This window comes from Peromyscus maniculatus, chromosome 2 (assembly GCF_049852395.1).
Source record: "Peromyscus maniculatus bairdii isolate BWxNUB_F1_BW_parent chromosome 2, HU_Pman_BW_mat_3.1, whole genome shotgun sequence".
In the NCBI taxonomy this organism is placed as follows: domain Eukaryota; kingdom Metazoa; phylum Chordata; class Mammalia; order Rodentia; family Cricetidae; genus Peromyscus; species Peromyscus maniculatus.
Window position 1 is genome coordinate 125,142,359 of NC_134853.1, and position 27,692 is coordinate 125,170,050.

The 27,692-nt window shown below is 45.4% G+C and overlaps 1 protein-coding gene and 1 long non-coding RNA gene across 12 annotated transcripts in view; one reads left to right on the plus strand and one right to left on the minus strand.

Annotated features, from left to right (window-relative positions):
* The window catches only part of Dab1 (DAB adaptor protein 1), a 1,137,674-nt gene that overhangs the window by 885,484 nt on the left and 224,498 nt on the right, over nucleotides 1-27,692 (plus strand). The window lies entirely within an intron of this gene.
* On the minus strand, nucleotides 5,321-26,198 carry LOC121827315 (uncharacterized). Of its 4 annotated transcripts, none has more exons than XR_013049255.1 (8): nucleotides 26,127-26,198; nucleotides 23,997-24,110; nucleotides 21,844-21,936; nucleotides 21,158-21,240; nucleotides 9,069-9,208; nucleotides 8,627-8,702; nucleotides 6,103-6,274; nucleotides 5,321-5,850 (listed from the first exon to the last, which is right to left on the minus strand). It is a non-coding gene; the product is annotated as an uncharacterized LOC121827315 (long non-coding RNA). The 4 variants fall into 4 exon arrangements; XR_013049253.1 differs by having other exon boundaries at nucleotides 9,069-10,413; XR_013049254.1 differs by lacking the exon at nucleotides 21,158-21,240.

Here is a 27,692-nt window from a genome sequence, read left to right on the forward strand (position 1 = left end):
ATCCCTCTGCATCTTTGCATCTATTGTATCAGACTTCTCCACCTATAGCATAAGCTAGAGTCTCCTCTCTGTTCAGTTTTTACTCAGCAGCCTCCAATGTCAAAGGCAGAAGGGCCAGCTAAGGACTGGGGAGATTCCATTCAGACACAGGAAGTAAGGACATGGGGAGCCAAGCAACCTTGCTCAGGCTGATGGGGAAAAAAATGAAGAGGCAGAGGTTTGCTCTGGGTAGAGGAGAGCGAAGGAAGGAAGGGAAGTGGGGAGGGAGATCAATTGGGTGATCTTCAGTGGAGTGCCAGGGAAATTCCAGGAAGACTGTTGGTGAGTCTTCAAGCCAAAATCACTCACTAGAGTAGTGCTCACCTCCCAGGAAAGGGCCTGACCATGCGACATTGCTCTGTCAGTGGCCAGGAGTGGTCTCGGGAAATGCCCTGCTGGAGCAGCTGTGGTAGTAGATATCTAGGGGCAGCTGTTATGGCATTTAGCGAGTTCTTTCTGTGCAGTAGGATAGCTGTAGGCTGCGTGCTTGTGGGCCACATGGCAACAAAGAGATTCATGCGATATGCAACAAAAGGATTCATGCTCTACCCAATACTAGGGATTGCTATGAGACACCCCCCCCCCCAGCTTCTTACCTTTCTCCCACCACAGACAGATTAACTGTACCAATGGCTTTCCACAAGTCACCTGTCGCCTCAGAGGCAAAGGTGTACACTAAGTGTCAAATATGGTGCTAGTGGAAATTGGGTTACCAAGTGCTCTGGCAAGTTAGTCCAGTAATTTCTGGCAAGGTTTAGCCCTTTTGTGGTCTGCAAGAGCTGGAGAATAAGAGAGGGGCAGAAAGAAGTTACTGCTGACTGCCCAAGCAGGAAGCCCCAGTGTTATTTTTTTTTATTTTTTATTTTATGACACCATTCAGTTCCACATAATAGCCACAGATTCCCCTGCTCTTCCCCCCCCCCCCGCCCCCCTCCCCCTCCCCCCAGCCCACCCCCCATTCCCACCTCCTCCAATCAAGGTCTCCCCCGAGGACCGGGATCGACCTGATAGACTCAGTCCAGGCAGGTCCAGTCCCCCCCTCCCAGACCGAGCCAAGCGTCCCTGCATAAGTCCCATGGAAGCACATAAACTATGAACCAAAGGCTGAGGGGCCCCCAACTGGGTCAGGCCCTCTGAATGGGTGAGACAGTCATTTGGCTTGATCTGTTTGGGAGGCAGCTGGGCGGTGGTGCCGGGTCCTGGGCTCGTTGCATGAGTTGGCGGTTTGAATCCTGGGACAGTGTTATTCTTACACCTCTGTCCTTGTCAGAAACAAAACCAAAGCTCCTGTCCCACCAGCATCCATGCAAAGTCACGTGATTTGAGCATCCTTTGCTCTGTCAGTGATGTATAAGACCTTGTTAAATATATTCTACTCAGTCACCGCCCACAATGAGCCACGTTGTCTTCAGAAGGCAGCCCAGTGATGGTGCTACTGTCTTCAGGCCCCCACATCAGTCAGTCACATCTTCCATTTATTTCTTAAGCACCATGACTCTGAAGAATACCAGATCCTCTACATCTCTGTTTGCTAATGTGTGAAGTGAAGGTTATAAGATCCTCCTCCCCCAAAATCACCGAGAACCAAGGGCATCATCTACATTTGTATGTACACATGATATAAAGAAGGATGAAGCCCATGTAGAGTCACTGATCTGGGACGACAATGTCTGTAAGGGTTGAGTGTGCAAGCCAGTGTGTGCAAACCATCACTGTCTGGCTCTTGCTAGGGTGGGACTTGTGGAGATACCATATGCAACGTCTCTGCCTCCTGGGATGTTCCAGCTTAGCTCTCCAGGACAGCGTGCTACTCAGGCTGCTGCAGGCTGTCCTTCCTCCTCTGGAGCTACACATGTGCTCGGAACAGACTCCTTCAGGAGAGAAGCGATCTGCAGGTCTTCACCTCCACTTGGTGGGCCTGGAACTCTGCTGGGGAAAGTAAGGCATTTTCCTCCCTCTAGCATCCTCTGGACATGCCTCATGTCTTCTTAGACTCTGCTTTCACTTTTTCTGTCTGCATCCAGGCCTGCCTCTGTCCCTGTGCTCATAGCCAGCTGCAACATTGACCCTGTTGCAGCTCCCACCCAAGACTAAGCTGAAGATCTCAATTCTAGATTCAGGAGAGACAATGTCTGTAAATTTCATCCTGTCTCTACCAGTGACCACCTCTGGTCCACTTAAGAGTTAGGTTAGCAAAGGGTGAGCGTAGTTACCTTTGGCCACCCTATGGGTGACTTGGGGGAAAGGGAAGTATGCAAAGCAGTGGTACAGACTCTGTATAGACACAGCTAACCGAGAGAATCCAGGCTGGAAACCACTTCTGCCAGGAAGCCTTCCTAGAGTAGCCAAAGAGTGTGAGGTGCCTGGGCTACCTAGATTCTGGGAAAGTATGGTTAAAGAGGTAAGAAAAGGAAGGATGGGGGTGGGGAAGTGGGGCGATTCTGTTCTAAGCAGCTGCGTGACTCCAAAGGAAGGCCATGTAAAGGCTAGGTGGGGTGGCACAATGTTCTGAGGATCAGTGAGTGGCACTGGAGAGATAAACTGGAGCCGGTTAGAGGAGGAGCCGTTGACCACCTTTATGCTTCTGCTCTCTGCTGTGCTGTGCTCAGTCCTCTATCTGCCTCCCTCCAAACCTGACCCTGCCTGTACAGCCTACAGCTGCCGCAGAGTGGGTCCCCAGTAACCATTTACGGAACAGAGTGCCACCCAGATGGAATAATAGTTCCCTAGGCGGTGAGAAGCACTTCCTGGTAGCAATAGGAAGTAATCATCGTGCCAAAAAAGCAGTTGTTTTTTTCCCCCTTCAAAGTGTAGGCAGACGTGAGCTCCCGCAGTGGCTTTCATGTACACTCATGTGGTACATCTTTGATCCCAGACTCTTTTAGGTTCTGAATCTTCAGGAGCTGAAGCAGCTAACCACTTAATAGCTGTCCAGTGCCCAATATGTTAATGCAAATTAGCTTAGAAACGATGAAAACTTTGGGGACTTAATGAGCTGAGCTGGCACCTGTTCACTCAGCACTTTGGACAGCATCTTTTGAGCTGCTTAAGCTAAGGGGGCGCGATCAGCCTCCCTCTTTCTGGAGAATGGCTAGCTGAGGCATTTCATGTCGCCTTTCACCAACTTACAGTCCGTTCCCTTCAGGTGGCTGATCTGCAGATTCTTGGATAACAGACTTTGGAAGCTCCATACAAAATGATACCTACCACCTACCCTGCCTCAGACCCTGCAGATCCAGAAGATGCTCTGAGTGGCCGAGACAGCATAGGGAATGTTATTGCAATGGGCCGAGTGTGAATCCTAGTCTTTGCATGGAGGAGCCCAGTGCCCAGGCCACACACGCTGCCTGGTGCTCACAGCAGCTCAGTGTACTGCAAAGCCACATGGTCGGAATGCTCAATGGGGACACAGGCGTGCTCTCTGCAGGACCTGGCACATTGTAGAGGCCTAGTCAGTATGTGAAGGATGAGGGAGTGAACCAGTGATGAACAGCCTCTAGAGGACTAGTAGGAGAGGACCCAGCCTTGAGCTTTGCTTCTGTATTTCTGAACATGATAAGTAAGCAAGGGTGATTTCCTTCGTCTCTCTGACTCTCGTCCTTCCTTGTATGGTTTTAAACTCAGGTCTGATGCATGTAGCGAAGGGCAGATGTAAGCATGCAGCAGACATTCGAACAACTTGTATTAATAACCAAAAAGTAAGTTGTTTGGTACATCTCAATTTCCTTATTGATAAAATGGGACCCCCTTTGTCTATGTACAAGGTTCTTACTCAGAGCGTGTGAGCATCTGGCTCAGGGCTCAGTAAGAGGTAGATGATGTCATCGCTATTGGAATCCTTGTAAGGCCCAGGCTGTGGCCGCCCAGTAACCAGAGATCCAGTGCAGGGAAAGGGGCTGTGACAGGCTTTCCTAGGCAGACACAATGTCCCCGATTTCATCTGCCATTCTCCCTGAAAAGACTTCCAGTTTTCCCAGAGACCTTGGGCTGCATTATCTGACTTTTACGTGGCAGGCTATTCTTTTCAGATTGACTTTTAGGAGTCTCATGACCTAACCCAAGCCCGCTTTACCAAAAATAAATAAATAAAAAACCTTAATCCTTTGATCTTGTCTCGGTCACAAGAAATGATTGTCTGCAGCCTGTCACCATAGGTGATTTACGGAGAATTACCAGGCAGTAAGCGTCGTCTCGCTGCGGTCCCGCTCACCGAAGGCCCTCTACTTCTTACCCTCATCTCCTCCGGGTTGACAGAACATGGGGTTAGAAAGAGCTGGGCATCTCAGGCTGAGAGGGAAAGGGGAATATTCCAGAAGGAGCCCAGGCAGGGGTTAGATTCTGTATTGTAACATGGAAGAAAACCTGTTGTTCATGTGCTCTGTGTAACAAGAGCACTGCCCTCTGGCACACCTCTGTAGGACCTCTGATAGAACAGAGCACCCCAATAGATGTGGTCCTGACTCTCCCGTCAGCATTCTGAGTGAGCCAAACAGAGATGACAGCTCCATTGCTCTTTAAAAACCAGCACCAGGGATAGCTGTCCCCTGGGAGCACTGGGGGGTGGGGGTGGGGAGTGGTCATGACTTCAAGCCTTTTCTGATAGGCTGGCTTCCTCTAGCAGCAAGGGCAAGCCTAGAAGTAGACTAGACCAGGAGGATCTGCCATTTGTGTTTGCTCTCAGATTCCTTCTTCACCGACGAAGGCAGGGAGGACAAGGGAACAAATGCCCATAGTTCTCTATGCTCTTCTCGGGACAGACTTGGGATTCTCCCATCCAATGGGAGGTCATGGTGGAGGACATAAGGCAGGGCAAAAGGAGAACCCGGTTACCTCTCCTCACTCTGGTAGCCACTGAATCTCCTCTGTCACACTGCACTGGCAGAGAGCTCCTTTGGCCCAGCAGAGTTCCAGCCATCTCCCAGACCCATCTCTTGGCTTAGCTTTGGTCAGGGCACTCACTCCTTTTGTTGGCCTAATCCTCTGGCTAGTAGCAGCTTCCTGCTCTCACTAATCCTTGGCTCACTTCCTCCTTCCCTGGCTTTTCAGCTTCTTCCACACCATTGTGGAGGCTCCCTGCATTGTATTCCCTCTTTAAATAGCAGGCCAGTGTTCATTTGGCCTGGCTGGGTCTTGGTGGATGGATCCTCTGTGTTTGAAACCTAGCCCCACAGTGTCCAAGCGCCGGAACTTTGGAGAAGCTCTATAGCCCACAGAGCCCCTTACCGTGCCCCCGATCTGAATTTAGACTCTAGGTGTGTGGACTCCAGCAGAGAGCATGGTGCACAGTTGACCCAGGAGTGAAGGCTCCCGCTTTATTACATTCAGAAAGCCATTTGCTTCTTGAGAAAGGAACCTGATCTTTTTATTTTTTGCCTCCTAGCTAGATGCCACCCACTTAATGAAGTGAGTAAATTTCACCAACTGTTTCCTGACAGAATGGCTTAGCAAAGTTAGAGGACTCTATCAACATCATCCCAACGCTCCTCAAAGGACGGTTGCATGGGTTTCCCGTCCTGTTCTCCCGGTGCTTTTACAGTGCACATGCCTGTGAAATGTTAATTGCCCTGACTTGAACAAGTGAGAAATGTCACAGCCACCCCTGGGACGTGCACCTTGTATGGCTGCCACTTCCTCCTCTTCCTCAGCAGCTGCAGCAGGGGTTTTTGTCTTTGCTTCCTCTCTCATTGTCTTTCCTTCTTCCCCAGAGTGGTTGCCCAAAGCTGGATCCTTGGCCATGTCCCTGATCATGGCCCACTCTGGGTGAACACAGATGGTTCCCTCTGCCATGGTTCCTGGAGCCAGATGCTCTTGCTTAGGGGCAGGAATCACAAGGTTTCATTAGTCACACTTGCTAAAAGTACAAACCCTCTGGTGGGCTTGTTGAACATGGAGAAATCCCAGTGTGTAAATATTTATGGATTAGGAATCAAATATTAAATATTTACTTCAGCTTTGTGGAATTATAAATGATTTAACAAACCCCATTGGGAGTTGGAATGGAGGTAGTTAAAGCCCACTCTTATGTTTAATTGTTTCCCACCCCACCCCACCCCCACCCCCTACCATGCAGCGGTGTGGGGAGCTTGGGATGCTGGATGAAAAGGCAGCATTTGGATTTTCCGTTTGGACCGGCTTCATTTTTTCCCTATGTTCCCTCTTGGTTACATGAGGCACGCCCCAGAGTGGGGCCTTCACAGGGCATCTCAGCACTGTGTTTCATGGTCACCTGAAGCTGCTATAAAAAAAAAAATCCACAGGTAAGTTTGTGTCAGAAGCTGGGACACACACAGGGTGCTAGACGGTCGGCCTTCCTCCAGAGGCTGCCTGCCCCTGGGAGAAGTCCTCATACCACTGAAAGCCCAAGGCTGTGGGGGAAAGGGGTGTTCAGATCTCAGTCTTGTCCCTGCTCTAGGATGGCTAGACACCTTAGAGAAAACTCTCCTAACTCAGTCTTTATTTCCAAAAGCTGCTGTAACACATGGCCCTAGGCTTGCTCACTCAGAGCAATGCAGATCTGGAGCCTCAAAGGTCCTGGCAAGGGTGCTCTCTAGGGGACAGCTCAGGGGGAAGATCTGTCCTTGTCTTCCTCAGCCTATGGTGACTGCTGCCACCCCTTGGCCTTCAACTGTCTTGGAGTAGTCTTCTCCTGGGTGTCTTTGAGGGTATTCTTTCCAACGGATTTCAGGCCTACTGAATAATAAAGAATGATCTGAAGATCCTTATTTTTGACCGTTTTTTCAAATGTGAATCTTCAGTATTTTTCAAGGGCCATTACTTAGCCCTAGAAAGGCTACATTCTCTGAAGAGCTAATAATGTCTGTCATTGACACCAGATTGGGTTACCGGACATTTGAGCCATATACTTTCTTCTTATAGGCTGTGGTTATTTTGTAATCATGTGGAGGTAGACAGTTAGGAGAATGCCCCTGGGCCTCTGGGCAGGGGGGCATTCATTGAATGATGTCTTCTTCTATTATAGTTCACAAAGTATAGATTCACATTGCCTGTCATTGATCACGTTTCTATCCACTCACTTTCATTTTTTTCCAGCAAATATTCTGACAGGGGCTAGTTACTTAGCTAGGTCCTGTGGATATAAAATATGTCACTTTCCTAAGACACTAGACAACACAACTATTATAATCCAGTGTGATAAACACCTTTGTGATGAAATTTCTCAGGGATCTGAGGATTTACAAATGCAGCTGGGTGATTGGTGGAGGCTTCCCAAGGCAATGGTGTGGACACTAGTGTAGATGAATTTCTAATCTGTCTTATTAAATAAAAAAACATGGAGCCAGATATAGGGGTGAAAACCTGAGAGATTAAGGAAATCGGGAAAGCCTTAGCTAACCTCACCTCACCAACTCCGAAGCTTCCAAAAGTGAGCTACTTCCTGTCTACCCACACCTATATGCTTTGCTGTTCTACCATCTGACTTGCTCTCTCTGTCCAGTTACATCACTTCCTCTTCCTGCCCATTTCTGTCCTTCCTATCTGTCTGTACAGACCTCCATGGTTAGCCATGGTTAGCTAGTGTTGGAATTTAAGGCATCTGCCACCATGCCTGGCTCTGTTTCCAGTGTGGCCTTGAACTCACAGAGATCCAGGCAAATCCCTGCCTGCCAAGTGATAGGATTAAAGGCGTGTGCTATCATTTGCCTGACTTCTATATAGTGGCTGGCTTTTTACTCTGATTCTCAGGTAAATTTTATTGGGAGACACGGTATATTGGGGGACACAATACATCACCACACTAGTTCATGAGAGTCAGTGGCAACAAAGGGATGGCGAACCTCATGCCTCCTGAGAAGCCTCAAGTATTGAGACTTAGGAATCAAGTGTTTCAGGGGCATGGGAGGAAATTGGGAATGTTGGAACCCAGCTTTCTGGAAGTGGAGCAAAGAGGGGTGAGGCAGCTATAGGAAACAAAGCCAGATCTAATGTGATGCTCACAGGGGTAAATATGAATCCCATCTCACTGGGGATGAAAGAGAAATTAATTTACCCACAACACGTGCCTAGTTAGCTAAGGACTTGGATCCCCTCCTCCTGTGGCAGCCTACAGGAACCACTCCATGTCTTTCTTCAACTGTTTGCAATTCTTTACTCTTTTTATTTTTTTAGTCCCTCTGTATTTATTGGCAGACCCTGGGGTCCATGGCCTCTGCCTTAGCAAGTGCCCCCGGGCTGCCTTATACATGGTACTCTACAGTAGTCTTTCAATGAGTTTTACTGCAGTGGGAATTGTGGCACCAAGCAAGAGAGGTAGACGGAATTCTTTCTGAAATCTTCGCTGACCCTGTGCTCCGGGATTGAGTCTGTTTACACAAGAAGGTAACATTTGCTTTGGGGGTCAAAGTGCACACATACCATGCGGGCCCTATTGTTGCTGATTTCTCTGGGGACTGGGGACTAGTTACACCGCAGCTTGCTTACCGGCTGTCACATGCCTCCTTATTGGTTTACATGTATAGATCTAGTTATGTTTACCATCCACACGAGTGCTGCATTTTCAATAATTCATTGAAATGTCATACGAAATTAATCTACAGTGAGAACTCAAACTTGACTAAAGCCAAACCACCTTGCCCAGAAATGTCTTTGTTACTGACAGCAGCCATCTCAGGAATTTTTTCGTGTTTCGTGAGTTCCGAATTTTCCTGTAAGAAGAGCCAGATTGAGGAAATCATTAATCTCTGACAGTTGTGTAGATATAATTAAAGATATATGATTATAAAAATACCTGCTATCTCAAATGACTTCCTAAAAGAGCAGGGAGTGGGGAAAGAGAGTGTTCTATTTAAAATGTCAGAAACAGACACATTAGGTTGAGTAGTCAAAGCACTGTATGCCTGTCACTCATGAGAACTGACAATTAGGTCCATAAATAGATTTTTACAGGCTTTCATACCAGAACGCACATCCTGCACAACTCAGGTGCATAGGAATTAGGTGTATTGGCTGTGCTGACTCACAGGAGACGAGAAGGTATAAGAGGCAGAGAATGAGCCTTTTGGAGCACTTACATGGTCCCTGGAGGCCTTGGGAATGGCTCAGAGAAGGAGGAAGCCCACTGGTTTCCTCTGGTACCCTCTTACTAGCTCCGCCATTAACTGTTTACATGAAATCTGGCCAGTCCCCTCCTTTCTCTGGTCTGTTTCTCCGTCTACAAAATGAAATGAATGTATGAGTCTCATGTTCTAATGGTTGTTCTGAGAAGCAAATGGGGTTAGGGAAAAATTCCTTGGCAACTGCAAGAAGAAATACACATAGGTTAGCAGTTGACTTTCTGTTACTAAGGTGACTTGTTGATAGTGACAGCTGAGCTGTTTCTATAGGCACCAAGTGGGTGATCAGAAGGCATGCTAAGTCCAAGGCCTCAACGAGAACTGACAAACTGAAACTAAGCTTTTGCTACCTTGGCTAGTGGAGAATTCATCCCTCAAGAATGAATGCCCAGAAAGAGGGTTGAGGGATGGGGATGTCTGCAAACCACCCTTGTCCTCCTTCCAGGGGCTCAATCTCATTTAAAGTACATGACACCTGTGCCCCCCAGGTTTTCCCTTTTGCAAACTTGGACAGATGATTTCATAATTGCATTCTCTTCAAGGCTGAAATAGCAAGGTCAGGCAACTCCAGGGGTATGCATAGGGAAAATGCAGTGCCGCTGTGAAACTCGAGTTGGAAACTATGACCATCGCTAGATGGGGAAGGGGTCAGAAGCAGGTTATATAGTCATGTTCCACCCATCACCCATTCTCTGCTTAGGAAGCACAGATTTCCCTTATTGTGTTTTCTGTTGGCTCTCTGTCTTTCTTTGAGTACAAGTTCTACAAGTGCAGGGAGTTTTTGTCTTTTGTTTATGAAAGTATTAATGTGCCTAGAATCCTTTCACTTGAAACACATTTCACTTGAAAAACAAAACAAATATTTAGTGTATTGAATTCATTCTATTTTAAGTATTATCTATAAATAAGAAATACAGATAGCATGATATATAGAAAAGAAAAATGGAAACTATTTTTTTCAATGTTCAGTTGGCTTGGGAAGGTAAGGTAAAATACCAAATACAATATAACATTGCAAAAGATATATATGTATACATACATATACATACATATTACACACAAGAGCTGGGGAGCATAGGAGTGTTCTTTTAGGCTACAATCTGAAAGGGTCCGGGCTCTCTTGGGAGTCTGCTTCCTGATATCTACAATGGGCCAGTTTGCTGTAAGCCAGATATGTATTTATCATCAAGACAGAAACACAGGGGTATACTCTAACATTCTTCAGCAGCCTGAAGAATTCCCTTAGTCTTGTAGAGACCTGGATTCCAGCCAAATGGGGGTTCCTGAATCAGGTTTGGGGATTCTGTTAAGCATTTTAAGAAAGGGGCTCAGAGTGAATAAAAGCATGCCTGTGAAAATGAATGCAGTCTTATGGATGGGGGGCACCAAAACTGAAAGTGAGACACACTCAAGTGTTGGTATAGGCTCCTCAAGGGTGAGTCACAATAAATAAATAGTTTCTTAGCATCAGCCATACATTTGTCGTAGCTGTTTGTCTTAGCCCCAAATAAAGTGTGTCTTAACATCAGCCATACATTTGGTGGCTCTCGAGTTGTATCCCAAAAGTCTGTGAAGGACCCTTTCCTTCCATTTCCTCTTTCTCTCTTCTGATAAGTGAGGTTATAGTGTAGTTTCAGAGATGCCCTGGGTGAAATTTTAATCTGATAAGGTGAAACCAGGAGTTCCTGGGTTTGAACAAGGGGATTATAAGTGTTCTTTCCTTGTAAGTGGGGTTTCTGGTGTGATTTTTAGTCAATTGCAGGCTTACACTGGGAAGAGAGAAAAGCCTTAAATAGTTGTGAATCCCGCTGGAATCCTTTCTTCCCTGCTGGGGTGAGGCTTTAACTAGGTAAACAGCTTCTCTCTCTTCTCATATCTCCATCATTTTTTTTTTCTGTCCTTTGGAAATGAGGGGAAATGAGGGTCCTTCAGAAGGATGGAGGCTCTCTTGCCTCAGGTGGGTTAACTCCAGAGTCGGTGCCAAAAGCTCCCAGACACACACAGTTGCCACTGAGTCAGTGGCTCAAGGTCCACGTCTCATAATTTCAAAAGATGAAGTTCCTGCACCCTAACTGTCGTGATAGAACTCTCATCTAATGACTGATGGAAGCAGATGCAGAGATCCATGGCCAGGCCCCAGGTGGAGCTCCAGGAGTCCAATCGAGAGAGAGGAGGGATTATATGAGCAAGAGATACTGAGACCATGATTGGAAAAAGCACAGGGACAAATAGCCAAACTAGTGGAAACACATGAACTACAAACCAATAACTGAGGAGCCCCCATGGAACTGGATCAGGCCCTCTGGATAAGTGAGACAGTTGATTAGCTTGAACTATTTAGGAGGCCCCTAGGCAGTAGGACCAGGACCTGTCCCTAGTGCATGAGCTGGCTTTTTGGAACCTAAGGCCTATGCTGGGACACTTTGCTCAGCCTAGGTGAAGGGAGGAGGGGACTGGACCTGCCTCAACTGAATCTACCAGGCTGAGCTAAATCCCCAGGGGAGTCCTTGCCTTGGAGGAGGTAGGAATGGGGGGTGGATTGCGGGGAGGACAGGGGGGAGTGGGAGGAGGGAGGACAGGGGAATCCCTGGCTGATACGTAAAATTAAATTAATTATAAAATTTAAAAAATGTACAAGAAAAACATGTTTACTAGAGGTTGTAAATATACAGTTGGTGTGTAATTATAAAATTAAAACAAAAAAAAAAGATGAAGTTCATGGACCATGGGATGGTTAGTTTCCACATGCTTTATCAAAGGGTCGAAAGTAAGAGATTGAGAGAGAGAGAGTAAGCAAGCAGAGCTCCTTAGCGTTGGGGTGTTTCCAGAGATGGGGTACCAAGAACTGTCAGTTTAGAGACTTGTATAGGATTCACAGCAGAAACTGGGAAAAGGTATGCTTGGGGAGGTGGGCAGGTCAATCCAGTTGGCTTACCTATGATGCCCAGGGGTCTTTCAGTTTGGGCCACATCCCCATGTACAGCGGTGGTCATTTAATGTTTGTAAAAGCAGAGGGAAGACAATAGGAGACCAGACCAGGAACCAAAGCCCCCCAAACTCTTTATCTCCGGCAAGAACAGGATTCCTCATAGAACCAAGGGTTTCTGGCTTCTGGTCAAGGACAAGGACTGCCCTGTTTTTGCGGTCCCTGTCCTAAAATACCTGAGCAGTTTCTGCTTTCTGTTCTCATCATGTCTATGCTGCCGCATGTTTGGCGCGAGGCATACTTGAATTTGAATCCAGACTTCATCAAATGTGACCTTGAGTGAGTCATCCAACCGCATTAGAGTCCTGATTTCTTCATTTGAAAACCACTGCCAAAGTTTAACAGATGATAGAACCAATGCAATGAAAACTCCCGGCACAAAAGCTGGCTCTCTGTCTGTCAATGGCATGTAGCCCACCCACCATTCTTTGGCTTTTTGTGGCGTTCCAGCACAACTGAAGCTTTTCCAGCCACTTTGCTCTGACAGTTTTTCTCCCATCGTCTTACTGACTCAAGAGGGCTATCTAGCGTTTCATCGCTTCCTCTGGTGTGGCTGCAACCTCCCCAGGGAGATGGTACTTCTACTATCCTGTTAACCCCATCACCACCCCCACCAGCATGGAAACCATGACTGCTGCCGTTGAGAAGCTTGGACTAGGGCAAGGTGATGAAGCGTTTTCTATACATAATTGCATCTAATTGTCACAGCAAAAAGTAAATGAAAATGGATTATCTTACTCTGCAGATGATGGAATGTAGACTTGGAGGAGTTACATGGATCTGAGGAGACACTCATTGGATGCTCCATAGCCACTCAGTTCATGAGCTCCTTGGGAGAGAAAACTTCTAGGAGCCCACCTTGTGCCTGCTTGGTACATAAGGCGAGCCATGAGCTCCTCTGCCTGGTTTACTACACTTGGGTTCAGTCTGCTGTCTGTGAGATGGCATGGAAAGTGGTCATCACTTGTCAGTCTTGGGGCTTGGGAGCCATATTTCCAGGATCTGAAAGCATTGCCAAAGAGTCTCTCTTTTCCAAATCTGTATGGGGGCAGCGATGGGAAGATGATGTGTTGGGGGCTACTTCATCAGCAAGAGCTCTTCATTCCCTAGATCATGTTTTGTATTATAAGTTCAATACCTTACAAAGGGAAGTCCAGCCCAGCAGGGAGACTGGATGCAAATGAGTCTCTTACACATGCAAATGGATTTCCTATAAAGAGTTCTGCTTGAGGGCTGAAAGGATGTGTGACTAAAACCACTGACTATAGGGAGGAAAAAAAAGAAGGAAAAGATCCCTAATGGGGTCTTGCCAGCTAATTAACAATGCAGTCCTTCTTGGTGGCTGGACTACAGATTCGCTCCAACCTGTGGGCTTGGTAATCTATCTTTATCTTTGTGGGTGGCTCTGGGGGAGACATCTAGGGCAGAGGATGGGCCTTGGGTCCTGAGGTTCCTACTAAGGGTATTAATCACAACACTCAAGGTTGCTAAGAGCACTCTGGTGACAAGCAGGCCTTCTCTTTGCGTTGTCTTATGGTCACATGTGACATGATTCCAGCCCAACAGACCTGCTTCGGAGGTGGGTTTTGCACCTTCCAGCAAGTTGTTTCATCTGCCTGGGCTCCAGCTGCCTCTCTAGTGCAGTTGGAATATCAATTCCCTGTACGTCCTTTTTTCTTGCCCTTGTGGTCCAGAATTCCATGTGTTTGACATTGCTTCCCCAACTACCTGGCTAGAAGTCCTCAATGGACCCCCATTTCCCAAACTCTCTCAGCCAACCAGTATACTCTGTGGGGATGATGGCTCAGCCTCTTTTTTTTTTTTTTCAGTGCCCAATGCAGGTACTGGACAGCTGAGCATGAAGAAATGAGAGAATATCATTGTTTCTGTTTTACATTCATGATAGCAATGGTAGCACGTAACTTGGGAATGTATTTTTGAATGCTTACTGGGTATATGACATTTGTGGTGTGATTGTCGTTTTGCAGTCAGGCTCTTGACAGTAAGTACCTCAGTGGTAGTGATTTGTCTGAGGTCACTGTGCTTTTCTTGACATTTCTCGCACTTCATTTATGATTACTAGTCAATAGGTGACTTGAGTTCTTATGTGTGAGGCCTGAAAAAGGTGCTTTTGTTAGTTTCTCTCCTTTGTAGCTTCCTCTGTGGAAGTAGGCTTTTTTTCCCTCTTGAGATAGACACTGAAATGAAAAGTTCTAGGTTCTTGAGATGTATCAAAATAGACATAATCACCATCTTCAGGGAGTTCACACTCAGCTGGTAGGGTCTGTGCCAGAGGATTTAGTGGGTTGGTGAATGAATTCATCCTTCCTACCACAGTAGACGAAAACACAGTCTTACTCAGTAGAGTGGGAAGAGCACAGTGGCATGGTATCACGCAAGTCTGAGCCATGCAGGTTTCCATTATAGAGCAGTGTGGTCAGTGTGAACCATTATGCATACAACTTGATGTCATTTACTTCCAGACATGCAAATGAAGGCACCCCTGATTGGTGGATTTCAGTTGCAGTCAAGGTTTGGTTTATCGGCCGTGGTATGAATTATTGTCCATTCTGAGGCAATTTGGCCAGAGCAGAGCCCTGGTTCCCAGTGGTCTAGATGACGGAGGACCTGCTCCCTTTCTGATCTCTTCATCATGGCGGCTTTTCCTCCACAAGAATTTAAAGAGCTGAGGTAATCGCTGTTCTCGTTACTTTTGTAAACTATGGAGCTGTTGAAGAGGCAATCCCTGCCATGAAGATGGAGACAGAGGGCACAGGGAGAAAAGACTCAGTAGCTCCCAACATCATTTTATGAAGCAAATGCTATTTAGTCATTGGGTAGATAAGGGGACTGTATAGGCATGGCTGAGAAAATATGTCAGACTCCAGAGAGGTTCATTTCAAGGTATGAAAACTTAACTCCAGCCTGACTTGTTTCTTACAAAGCCTGGAGTAGAGCGGGGCTGCTCCCGATTTTGTTGGCTGGTGCATATAAATACATGGAGAGGGTTAGAATCTTAGTCACAAATGCCACTCTTATCGAGTGCTTATTGTGGACTGGCACATGTCTGTTCAGTAATTTTATTGACTCAAAAAAGCAGTGTGATAGGGCCTGGAGAGACGTCTCTGTTGGTTAAGGACTTGCCTTGCAGGTTCAAGGGCATGAGATCAATCCTTAAAACCTACGTTAAGACAAGGAACAAAAAACCAACCAACCAACAAAATCAGTGTTACTTATAATGCCAGTGCTGCGGGGGGTGGAGTTTGGGACTTGGCTGGCCAGACAGCCTATATTATTTTATAAGTTCCAGGTCAATGAGACACTCTAAAAAAGGATGGACAGTGGCTGAAGAATGGTGCTGTATGTTAGTCCCTGACCTCTCCGTATTTGCCACATACATGTGCAGGTACACCCAAGTACATATGTGCATCCCCAATGAACACACATGAACAAGATAGTCATTATGATAGTTATTACCATTAAATGGAGGAGAACCTGAGGCACCGTGAGATCTAAGTTGGTCTAAGTTGCCTAAGAGGGTACCACAAATGATGGCAGAGTTAGCATGTGAGCCCAGGCTGATTGTCTCCAGGCTCAGACTATTTAAATATAATTCTATCCTCCTATGGAAAAACCAGATGATTACAGGCCTGAGAGCGGTCTGCTTCTGTTGAACTGTGGTAATGGGGATGGATGCATGGTAAGTCCCTCCATGTGCGAAGTAAGCCTTTTTTTGCGACCTTATGTGTGCACGCAGACTTCTTTTTTGCCTCTCTGTACTATGGCAGGTTTGTTTTGAGAATCTTCTGAAGATCTTTGTGCTTTGTTACCCCAGGATCTGTGAGGCTCATGCTGTGTTATTGACTGGTGGCGCTCAGTCTAGAGCTTCAGATCCTAGGCTTTGACTCAAACTGCTGTAAGCTGGAATTGTGGCTCTGCATTTTACTAGAAACTCCGGATGCTTAAATAAGTACGCAAAGTGGAAGTTCAGTTTTGTCATGTATTAAATGGGTATGCCAGGAGATCATCTCTTAGAGGGGGATTCTGACAAGTCATTGAGACCATGTATGCAGAAGGATTGCTCACTCAGCAGGAGCCCAGCAAGCATCCCATACCACTTCCCCCTCCTGTAATGTGGACTCTGGATCTTCTCCATCCAGGGATGTTCACCTTAGAAGGCGAGCAGATGCATCATCTTCATTACCCCATGTCTGAGCTTCGGTGTGTTGTTGGTCTCTGTGCATGTTTGTGGGATGAAGAAATGAAGGGATGTGTGTGTAGAATAGGGAGGTGAGGTTGGTGCCTGGTAGAGTGATCTATATCTAGTGATCTAGTCTCACTGATGATGTAGCATTCCCAAAAGTCTTGGCATAATTGCAATCATGAACTCTCAGTTGGAATCAGGAAATTTGCAAAAAAAAAAGAAAAAAAAAAAAGAACTGGATGCTGAACAGAAGAAAATTTCATCATCTGGAGAGCAGTAAAATCTGAGAGACCACTGTTTTCATTCATTTGGTGCCATGATGTCACCAGCAAGAAGAAGACAGGGTCCCCTAAAATGGGGAGCTCCCTCTTTACTGTTGCACTAGATTTCATCATGACGAACATGATGTCCACCTTATGGCTCTTCCACTGGGTAGGGTACTGAGGGCTTTGTCGTCTCTTACTGCCATTCTGCTTCTGCTTACTGGGAACCAGAAAAGCCCCAACCCTTCCAGATCTTTGCTCTCTTCTCACCCCATAGGCCTCTGCATGTTTTCTTGACTCAGCTTGACATTCTCTTTCTCTCAGGGCCAACCCTGCTTGCTGGTGAAGACCTAAGTTTAGTTACGCTTCGTTCTTGAATGCTGTATCCTGAAGAAGGTCAGGTGTAGTGGGAGCTCTTCTTTCCCCCAGTGGCTTCTTCCTCCTCCTTCCCTGCATTGTAGACTTCCCATTTCCTTCCCTTCTGCTCTGCCTCCCCTCTAAGCTATGAGGTGTCTGGGGACAGGGAGCCTGCACCTGTCTTCTCTTTCCCCAGCTGGCACTTGCTTTAGTTGGCTGACTGTTCAGTGAATCCAAAGAGGTCAAATAGTGGCCTGGGGGTAAAGAAGACCCAACCCAGGCAAGGGGAGGATTGAAAGGTAGACCGTGGGCGCTGCACAGGGAGCCTTGTTCTTCCTATTTCACAGCAGCTGCCTGAGTAACATCATCCAGATGCAATGATCTATGCAGTGTTTCTCTCCAAGGTGCTTAATCAAACCCATCTCGTTAATCCTCACAAAAAAAAATCTTCCAAGGAGGCGAGAAGGCAGAATCCATCTTTTTGTTGCATGAGAAAATGAGACATCAAAGGTGCTGAACCTGCACATTTGGATTGACACTGTTAACTCCCTGGCTCCTGGGGATAGAGACAACAGAACTCACTCCCCTGCAGGGCCTGTGCTCACAGCCTCTCCCTGACATCCTCCACACATGAAAACCCCCCACCCCCACTCTGTCTATTGTGACCCTCCTGTGTCACATCCAGGTTCACAGATGATTTTAGAAGTGGCGGGGGAGGGGGTGGGAGGGGTGGGGAGAGGAGAGGACGAGCAAATCCTGTCGAACAATTTAACCAGATTCAAAAGGATTGGGATCATTTGCGTAATTGGGCTAGCAGATGGTAAATGTAGTTCAAAGTACAAAAATGTAGAATAATTACAAGAGGAGAGAGTAGCACAGTTTGTGGATGAGGAGCGAACGCCATTTGCCAGCAAAGCTCACTGAAGTCGTCGTCCTGTCAGTGTTGAAGAGACGGACAGACAGCTCTGGTGGGCAGAGGAGAAAGAGTGTGCAGAGAGCAGCCTCCGTGGTATGTAAATTCTGGAGGAGAGCAGGGGCAAGGATGCATCTGTTCTGAGCAGTGAGAAAGGAAGTGGTCAAGATGGGGAGCATCCCTGGAAGGATGGCGGAGTGGAGGGGGTCTCTGGGAGGGTGGTGGGGTGGGAAGGTTCTCAGGGAGGAGGTGCGATGGGAGGGTCCCTAGGAAGGTGGTGAGGTGGGACAGGTCCTTGGCAAGGTGGTCAGATCGGAGAAGGCCATGGGCAGTGGTGTGGAGTGGGGAGGCTCCCTGGGAGGAAGGTGGGATGGTGAGGTTCCCTAAAAGGATTGTGGGTAGGGTAGGGAAGGTCCCTGGGCACATAGTGAGTATTCAGGCTGAAAAATGGTCAAGGCAGACCTGCAGCCACCAGGAGCAGCTGCCTACTGGAGCCTCTAGTGGGAAGAAAGCCCTCTTGACACTTTATTTCTACCCAGCAGATATGATTTCAGTCTTCTGGCATCATGAACCTTGAGAGAACACAGTATATGAAATGACTACAGGTAGAAAGGGAACATGACCTGTACACAGGGATCTGGATCAAGTCCGAATGTGGACACTCATTCTAGTAGAACGTTGCCCCTACCTTGGCCATACTCTCTCCATCTCTAACATGGGATGCCATCCCGGACTGATAAATGCTCCTGAGATGCTGGGAAAGTGGTATTTGTAGCTTATGAACCATGGATACATGGAAGAGATGCTAGATAGTCTTTTGATCAGGCAGCATGTAATCAGCACTCAGAACTCCAGATTCCCTGATGGAGCAAGTAGTGAGAACTGGATTGAGCATTGTGGAGGGACCTGGGAGCGATGAAGGAGTCAGACAGTCTGTGTGTGAGAGGTGGTACTGTGGATATTAGATAGGAACCTGAGTCTGTTTCTTGCTCAAATGAAGGTGTGGGTGCTGGGGAAAGCATATAGTAGAGCTTAAAAACCTGGTGACTGTCAGGGAAATGGGTAATAGTTTAACAAGAAAACAGACTGTGAATAAGGAAGTTATCCTGGGGATACCAGATCCCAAGTTTGGTTATTGGTGAAGTGCTGTGGGATGGTCTGTATGTCAAATTGCTCTGATTGGTCAATAAATAAAACGCTGATTGGCCAGTGGCTAGGCAGGAAGTATAGGTGGGACTAACAGAGAGGAGAAAGAACAGGAAAGTGGAAGGAGTCACTGCCAGCTGCCACCATGACAAGCAGCATATGAAGACGCCGATAAGCCACGAGCCACGTAGCAAGGTATAGATTTATGGAAATGGGTTAATTTAAGATAAAAGAACAGTTAGCAAGAAGCCTGCCACAGCCATACAGTTTGTAAGCAATATAAGTCTCTGTGTTTACTTGGTCGGGTCTGAGCGGCTGTGGGACTGGCAGGTGATAGAGATTTGTCCTGACTGGGCAAGGCAGGAAAACTCTAGCTACAGTGAAGAAACAAAGATGTCTGGGTTTACATCCCTGCTCTCTAGAGCCACTTGAATACTGAGCCCTAATATTTTGTGGCCCATTGTATTAGCCTTGCAGAGTCAGAATAGTTCCAAGGACCATGGTGGCGAGGAGACTGTCAGTGGCTACTGGTGACTACTCTGGAAACTGGAGGCAACTGGCTGGGAAAGTATCAACAGGGACTTGGAGGGCACGGAACATCTGTAGGATGCCAGGTCTTATCTCATGAGAGAACAGGCAGCCTGAGTGGCAGACACATATTTTGATAGACAAGGAAAGAATGCAGACATCTCCACCCCATTCAAGGGTTTGGATCTGAAGAACAAAGCACATGGGTATGAGGTGAGAATCTGAAAAGCCAGGGCTAAGTGTGAGAGCTGTGGCTCCAGGCATCTCCTGAGACCCTTTGTGTGAGAATGTGGTGCTGGTGGCGGCACTGAGAAGGCCCTGAGGAGGGTGTGTGTGGATCACAATGACCGTAGAAGTGGGGGTAGCATGTGAGAGGTAGAGTTGTCCTTACATTGTTTGCTCTTGACCAGACCTTCAGGATGACCTTTGTGGGTCTCTTGGAGACTCTTTCCTCCTAAATCTGAGCATCTGTCTTCTAGATCCTGCCTTGAGTGTAATCAGCATCCACAGTTGAACGACTTTTGTGATATCTCTGATTATACAAGCTTTTGAGCATCATTTAAGGAAAGGATGTGCAGAGAGAAGGGAGGATGTGGGAAGGGAAGGTAATTAAGTGCAATAAGACTTTAGAGATTAACCATTAATTTGGATGTGAAATATAAAATTGCCTTTAAAGTAATAGAGGATAATGCTGGGGTAGTTGTACTATCCAGCACTTGGGGGGGGCATGCTGTTAATAACACACTGGGAAAGATAATGCATATAGAAACTCCCTGATTTTTGTGCTATTAATGATGTCGGTTTCACTTCACTGCTGATTTAAGATACACATTTCATAAGTGGCACATTACAGCAAGTCAGTCAGTTGCAACCTCTGAACAGCCATTTCATATCTTAAGGTTAATATTTAATCAGAAGATATTTACAGCTCTTTATTTTAATGCCTTGAGATGGCAGTTCAACAGAATTATCAGGGATATTCTATGTGGGGCTTATGAGTATGCGGAGCTCACATTCTGATATCTGTTAGACACAAAAGATACTCAACCACTTTTAAAGATTTGTTTTGATTTGAAATAATAACCAAAGATCAGTGTATTAACTGTTGGCTTGGAAACAGGTGTATCGCTTGGATTTCACGGAAGACACAGTCTTCCAGCTGCTAAGGTCCCTTACATAAAAGGGTGCAGCATCTGCATAGATCTTACATATAACTTCTTGTGTACTTTATATAATCCCTGTCATACCAAATATAATGCAAATATTTTTTTAAACTGTTCTAAGTTTTTAATACGTTGTTTGGAGCTCAATGACAAGGAAGAAAAGTCTGTACATGCTCATTGCAGTCACCACAGTCTTTTATGCCAAATATTTTCAGCCCTCTGAATGTTCTGGCATGGAACCTGTGGACACAGAAGGCTAAGAGTATGAAACAGAGTGAGCATAGTTTCTACCCTAATTTACTTCCTATTGCTATGATTTTTACCATAACCAAAAACAACTTGAGGAGGAAAGGGTTTATCTGGTTTATATGTATCCATTACAGTCTGTAGCATGAATCTTAAAGGGTTCTATTAATTAAAAGCAAGGGAGCCAGATATTGGGGTGAACGCTGAAAGATCAGAGAAACAGAACAAGCTACAGCCATACCTTGCCAATTCCTCAACTGATCTTGTTTTCTCAAACTGGAAGCCTTTGTGTCCTCATCCGAATGGATCTCAGTTGAACTGCTGCTAAAAGCCAAAGACTTAATGAGCCTCTAGTTCCTGGTCCTCATGCCTTATATATCTTTCTGCTTCCTGGCATCACTTCCTGGGATTAAAGGCCTGTGTCACCATGCCTGGCTGTTTCTAGTGTGGCTTTGAACTCACAGAGATCCGGATGGATCTCTGCATCCGGAATGCTAGGATTAAAGGTGTGTGTGACACCATTTTCTGTCTGGTCTCTGTGTCTGTCCAGTGGCTGTTCTGTTCTCTGACCCCAGGTAAGTTTATTAGGGTGCACAATATATTGGGGAACATGATATCACCACAACAGTTCATCACTGAGGGAAGTCAGAGCAGGAACTCAAGCAGATCAGAGGCAGGAGCCATGGGAAAAAAGCTGCTTGTTCACTTGATCCCATGGTTTGCTCAACATGCTTTGTTATATCACCCAGTGCTACCTGCCCAGTGGTGGCATCACCAATAAGTGCTGGGTCCTCTTGCATCAATCATTAATCAAGAAAATGACCCACATGCAATCTGATGAAAGCAATCTCTCAGTTAAGGTTCCTCCTCTCAGATGACCCTAGTTTGTGTTATGTTGACAAAATTCTAATGAGTACCATACTATACCTAGGTTTGACTCCATCTTCTAAGTCTCAGAAATTATGATAGGCATCAGATTCCATCCACTGGATTTTGCAAGAACAACAGGTTGTCATTTGACTGTTTGTGGGAAGAAAACATTTAGTCATTTGTTTGTTTATTTAACTTATCCATTCATGAGGTATTTATTGACCACTTGCCAGTCCCTGTTCTGAGAATTTAAAAAGACCCTAGTATCTTACATTTTATGTTATGGCATGAAAATATTATATGCCAGAAAATTGCATTTACATTATGCACATATATATGTGCACACACGTGTGCATTTTTAGTGATCAAGGACTTGGCAAAATACTCATAGGCTGAGTGGGGAAAAAAACCCATGTGTGAGTGTAGCAAATTTATTGCTAGAGAAAATAATTCTGAATATTAAATGTCCATGCCTCTGATTTTGCAGATTAAGCATCTATTTTATTTTTATTCTTGCATTTATATTTTTCAAGTTTTCTGTGATAAACACCCTTTGCTTAGAAAAAACTAAAATAAGTAATTAAGGTGGTGTTTGGTTATATAATTGACCAGCATAGGTGAGTGGAATATTTTTAAATGGTTACCCATGGTACTTAGCAGACTTAATGCAAAAAGAGCATCCATTTGAATTCCTGCTCTATCAATTTGAATTTCCTTACCTCTTAAAGCCAGAAGGTCTACTGGCTTGTTTGGAATATGCTTGTGTCTGGCAAGACCAGTGATTTCTGATGTGACTACAGGGTTTCATGCAAGTGGAGAATCATTTCAAAAAGATGGCTGCTTTTGGTAATTGATTATCTTGTGTGTGCTACCCTAATGACGCTGTCTGCAGGATGAAATATCTCTCCTCCATTTTCCAAAGCATCTGTAACCCCAGGTGACACTGGGTTTTCCTCACTAGCTTTAATTACTCAGTGCAGAAGCTCCTGTGCCGGGCTTCGGTGGGCTTCACCCACATTGTGCGCCTACTGATGAGCTAGCCCACCAGTGCGCACTGGGGTAGTCATGGAATTTGGAAACCATTAGAAATCTGGGCAATTTCATTATTCATTCACTTGAAATAATCCTGGGACTGCTTTCAGTGACATGGTTCCTTCAGCAAATAAAGATAAGCCAAATCCCTGGGCACTCCAAGAAGGGGCAGATTCTCTAAATTAATTCCAGGCTCAAATAATTCAGCAGTATTTGTAATATTCTGTGCATAAATTGGCAATTTGCTAGCGAGATCAAGAAATGATAAAGGCTTTCACTCCCCTCCCCCATCCTCATCTTAACAAGTGCTGAGGCAGCTATTGGGATAAAAGAAATGTTTTATTCCTAATAAATGTCCTATCAGGTGATGCACTGATTAAAGGTGTCCAAACATAGCACCCCTCCCCCTTCAAAGCAATTATTTTTCATCAGAGAGACTAAACTATATGGGGAGCAGAGGATGGCTGCAATCAAGTTTTTCCACACAGGAAAGTTTATGTTAATAATAAATGTCCTAGCAATATGAAGCGCTATGTTAATAATAAATGTCCTAGCAATATCAAGATTTGGACATAAGGGCGGTAATACCACAGGTTTCCTGTTTTCATTGTAGATAATGTTTAGTTATTCTTTGTGTGGTGCTTTTGAAAGGCTATTATCATCTTTCCTGATGATAACAGATCCTGGGGACTCCTAACTCTACCCTTCCTCATCTCTGGAACCTCTTTACTCTTTCCCGCTCCTACTGCATTTTGTTTTGTGTGGCCTCATCCAGGCTGGGGAACCTTTGGAAGGACTGGTTTAATACTGTCCACCTGCCTCTGCAGAGCCAACTGCAGAGCAGACATAGGAACGGCATGAACCACACTCTTTCCTTGTGATGCTGTGAAGCTGGGCCGTACATAGCATGTGCCTTAGATCCCTCCAAGTGTGCCCCTTGAGTTAAATAAGGTCCACAGAGCGGACAGTCCCCCAGCAGATCTGGCCTTACCTGCTCCAAGCAACCCTTACACAAGGCTGGGCTTTCCTTCTCTACTGCAGCGTCCATGAGGATCCAGTAGCTGAGACCCTCCAGATGGGGGGGCCCCACACCTCACAGTTGGTTCCAGCCTAGGGATCAGATAACTCCCCCTTCCTATGGCCCCAGTAGAAGGGTGGCATGAAAGAATGGATGGTACCTTCCTGCTAAGTAGTTAAAAGAGGGTGGATGCCGCCACTGTTTGGGTTGTTGGCTTTCCTCCTGTTTGGCCTGATACATCCTTTTCATCTGGCCGATGGCTGTCTGCAGTTGCCTGTTGAAAGCACGGAAGCCATGCTGTCACTCTGCTGCTGTCTGCTTCTTCAGGTAAGCATGGCTGTAAACATTTTCTGACTGGCTTCCCACCTTCCTCCCATTCATAAGTAAGCCCCAGCCATAACGTACACTTGATAGGGTGGTAAGCAGAGCCCACTTTTTCTCAGCCCCCCGAGCCTATCTTCCATAGTCATTTTCAACCTGTGGATTGCGCTAGAGTCCAATGACCCTTTCATAAGGGTCACCTAAGAACAGCAGGGAATACAGATATTTACATTATGATTCATAACAGCAACAAAATTATAGTTGTGAAGTAGCAACAAAAAATAATTTTATGGTTGGAGGTCACCACAATGAGGAAGTGTATTAAAGGGTCGCAGCATTAGGAAGGTTGAGAACCACTGTGATACCAGACCCTCTCATTCTTGAGACTGAGTACTTTCTTCTTGGTAACTGAAAATCTATATTTATTTTATATCCATCATTACTGTTAATCATATCACATTCTCATTGTGATTTACGTCTCTCTCCACCTAGACACATGAGAACTCATACCTAGCACATAGTAAGTACTCATTGTCTATCAGACCCATACCTGAGCCTGTATTTATTTTTAGCTGTAAACTATATATTGAGTCCATCTAAAAGGAGACTGTGAAACTTTTAATTTTTTTTTCATGGAAATATTTCTTAATGTGTTTTTTTTTCACTATTTTTTTTAAAGACTGTCTTAAAATAATCATATGGATTTTTGTTAGCAATGGAATCAAATAGGATAAGAGCCTGCACCTCCTCTCTGGGCCTTTAGGTGAAGCTCTGATGAGTTCTTAATCCTGTTCTTAGATTGCAAGGAAGGGTTTTACTTGAGCTGAAATTTCATCCACCTTGCTACAGAATCAGTTCAGAGAAAATTGGCTGCAGGCCAGGTTTGCATTGGTAATTAATCAGCAATGGATGAGCGTTTTTAAGTATGAGGAAAGGGCAGATGAATGTATCTTTACATGGGGTATAAGTGAAATTCTCCTATTATTAAATCTACTCTTAAATTCCAGAGAACTCTGCTTTGAAGTCTTTGACTCAATGATTTCAGAGTGACAGCGGCTGGGCTTCCTCCTTCAGGGCTTCGAGGGAAAGGCAGGCAGCTGGATGTGTGTTTCTCTTTCATCATGCCCCTGACTCTGCTCAACAGTTGGGGACTGGAGTTTTCACCGCAGCCTTTGCACCCCAGCACTCCACTCTATTCCAGTCCCCTCGATCACCCAGAAGGCCCAGAGATTTCTGTTGCCAAAATTGCTATCTCCGCACAAAGGGGGAAATCTCTTCCCAGCAGGCTTTGCTGGAAGAGAAGTGTGCCAGCCAAGAAAAAACAAAAGCCGTCCTTCCCATTTCAATCCGTAAAGTGGTACCCTTTTTAATTAAAGATTTTCCTCTGTTTAAATGGCTCTGATCAAAGTCTTGAAGTGAGAGAGTCAAGGGGTAGAAGTTCCATGCACTTGTCTGGTGATGTCTCTCTTTGTCTCCTCAAGAGTGTGTTTAAGCTTCTGACTGGCTGTCCTAGTGTACTTGAGGTGATTGGCTGTATAACACGCTAAACCTTTAAATACTTCTTTACAAAATTATCTAGCTCTGGCAAGCTAGACAGTTTTAATGGGCTTGTCCTTAAAAAGCCATCTGGGTATAAGAGGGAGCTGTGAACATCCCTACAAGATACTCCACACATCTCAGCATTTCTGTGAGTTCTAAGTAGGCTCACAATGAACCATAATATCAAGGCAATAGGATGACTGAGTTTCCAGACATCCGTGCAAGTCCACAAACCCACAGCCATTCTTTCTCTTCTTGCAGTAATAGCTTTCACTGAAAAAAAAAATACCACAGACAGTATTTCAACTAACATTCACACTGGTAAGATCTAGCGGCTTATTTGGTGGACAGGAGGGACATCTTGGTAATTAGATGCCCCAGAGTCTTTACTGACAATATGTGATTTTTTTTTCTGTAAATTTAATCTTACCACACTGTTCTTCCAAATTTATGCTGTACCTCCCCGTGTGCGTGCACTCTCCCTTCTGTGCATGTACAGAACCTTCTGTGTATGCGCGTAACCGTCTGTGCATGCACGTAACCCTTCTGCGCATGCATATAACCCTCTGTACATGCGCAAATGCTACCGCCACGCCCACCACCATGCACAGCCTCTGAATTCTGACATGGTAGAAGCATCATGAGCTTTGACTCTAGTAAGCTGCAAGTTTCATCCTTGAACCTGGATGATGTCACTCAAATTGCTTTCTCACAGTGATGCTTTCATTTCTCATCCATAAAATGGGGAATAGAAGAATCCCCTGGCAAAGCATTATGAGAGAATATGTGGAGTAAAAATAATAAGTAATTATACATTACTAAAATAATAAACAAGCCATGTTAGGGATGAGTGGATCTTAGCTATAATGGTGGGCAAATAGAAGCCCTGAGAAGCACAGGGGCTTCTAAACTATGGGAGAATGAGAACCTTGCAAAGATTTTTCTCAAGAGAGCTTGTTTTAGGTAGACTTAATTAGAGTCCAGGCTTTTGTCCTAGGGAATGGGAAAATCTCGATGGACTTTTCTTAGTCTGCCTTTTTAGATCTTTATGTGATGGGCGGTGAAGGCAGCTGTTCATTGCTGTCAGGGTCACAGGCTTGTTTCTTGGCAGTTGTTTTGACTTTCTTACAGGATGCTTCCTTAGACTTTCATGTTTTAATTCCTCAGTAGCCATTGCCCGTTTCCATATTTTAATTCCTCAGTAGTTATTGCCTGATTGTGTTATAAGAACTGAAACATTGGTGACCTGACTAATGATATTACCAAACTTTAGCTGTAAATGGATTCTGCCAGTTGAGGGAGGAGCAAAACCACAGGTACATGGCGGCAAATCTGACTCTCTTGTCCGGTGCATCGGTCCAGCTTCAGAACTGCGACCCATCCTCCTGTGGTCATGCCAAGCACTTTTATTTCTTTGGGCTTTGATTTTTCCCTTTTGAGTAAGTTCAGGTAGTAAAAAGTTGCCAAAGTTATTGGGTGCTGGGGCTTGCCCTCCAAAAACTACCTTAACAATGTGTATTTTAATAGTTCCGTACAAGTATGTGTTTTATATTGAACATAGTTAGTCCCGGAGTGCTTCCTGCTCTCTTTTCTTGTCTTTCACCCTCCTGCACAGTATGCCTTGCTCCCTTAGTTATCACTTTTACTTGTTTTTTCATGTTGTGTGTGCGCATGCACGTGCATGCATGTGCATGTGATTGTGTGTATACATATGTGTATAATTTGGGGGTATTTATATAAAATCTAGGAACCATAAACCATAGGAAACATGCTATTTGTCTTTCTGAGACTGGCTTAATTCCCCTAATATGATTATCTGTAATTGCATATATTTTCCTGCAAATAACTCCCTTCTTATTGAGGGATGAACCAATTCCATTGTGTAGATATACCACGTTTTTTTTTATCCATTCCTCTCTAGGTCAGTTCCATAACTTCGTCAAGTTAGTAAGTGGTGCATCAATAAACATCGGGGTGTAAGTTTCTCTGTGATATG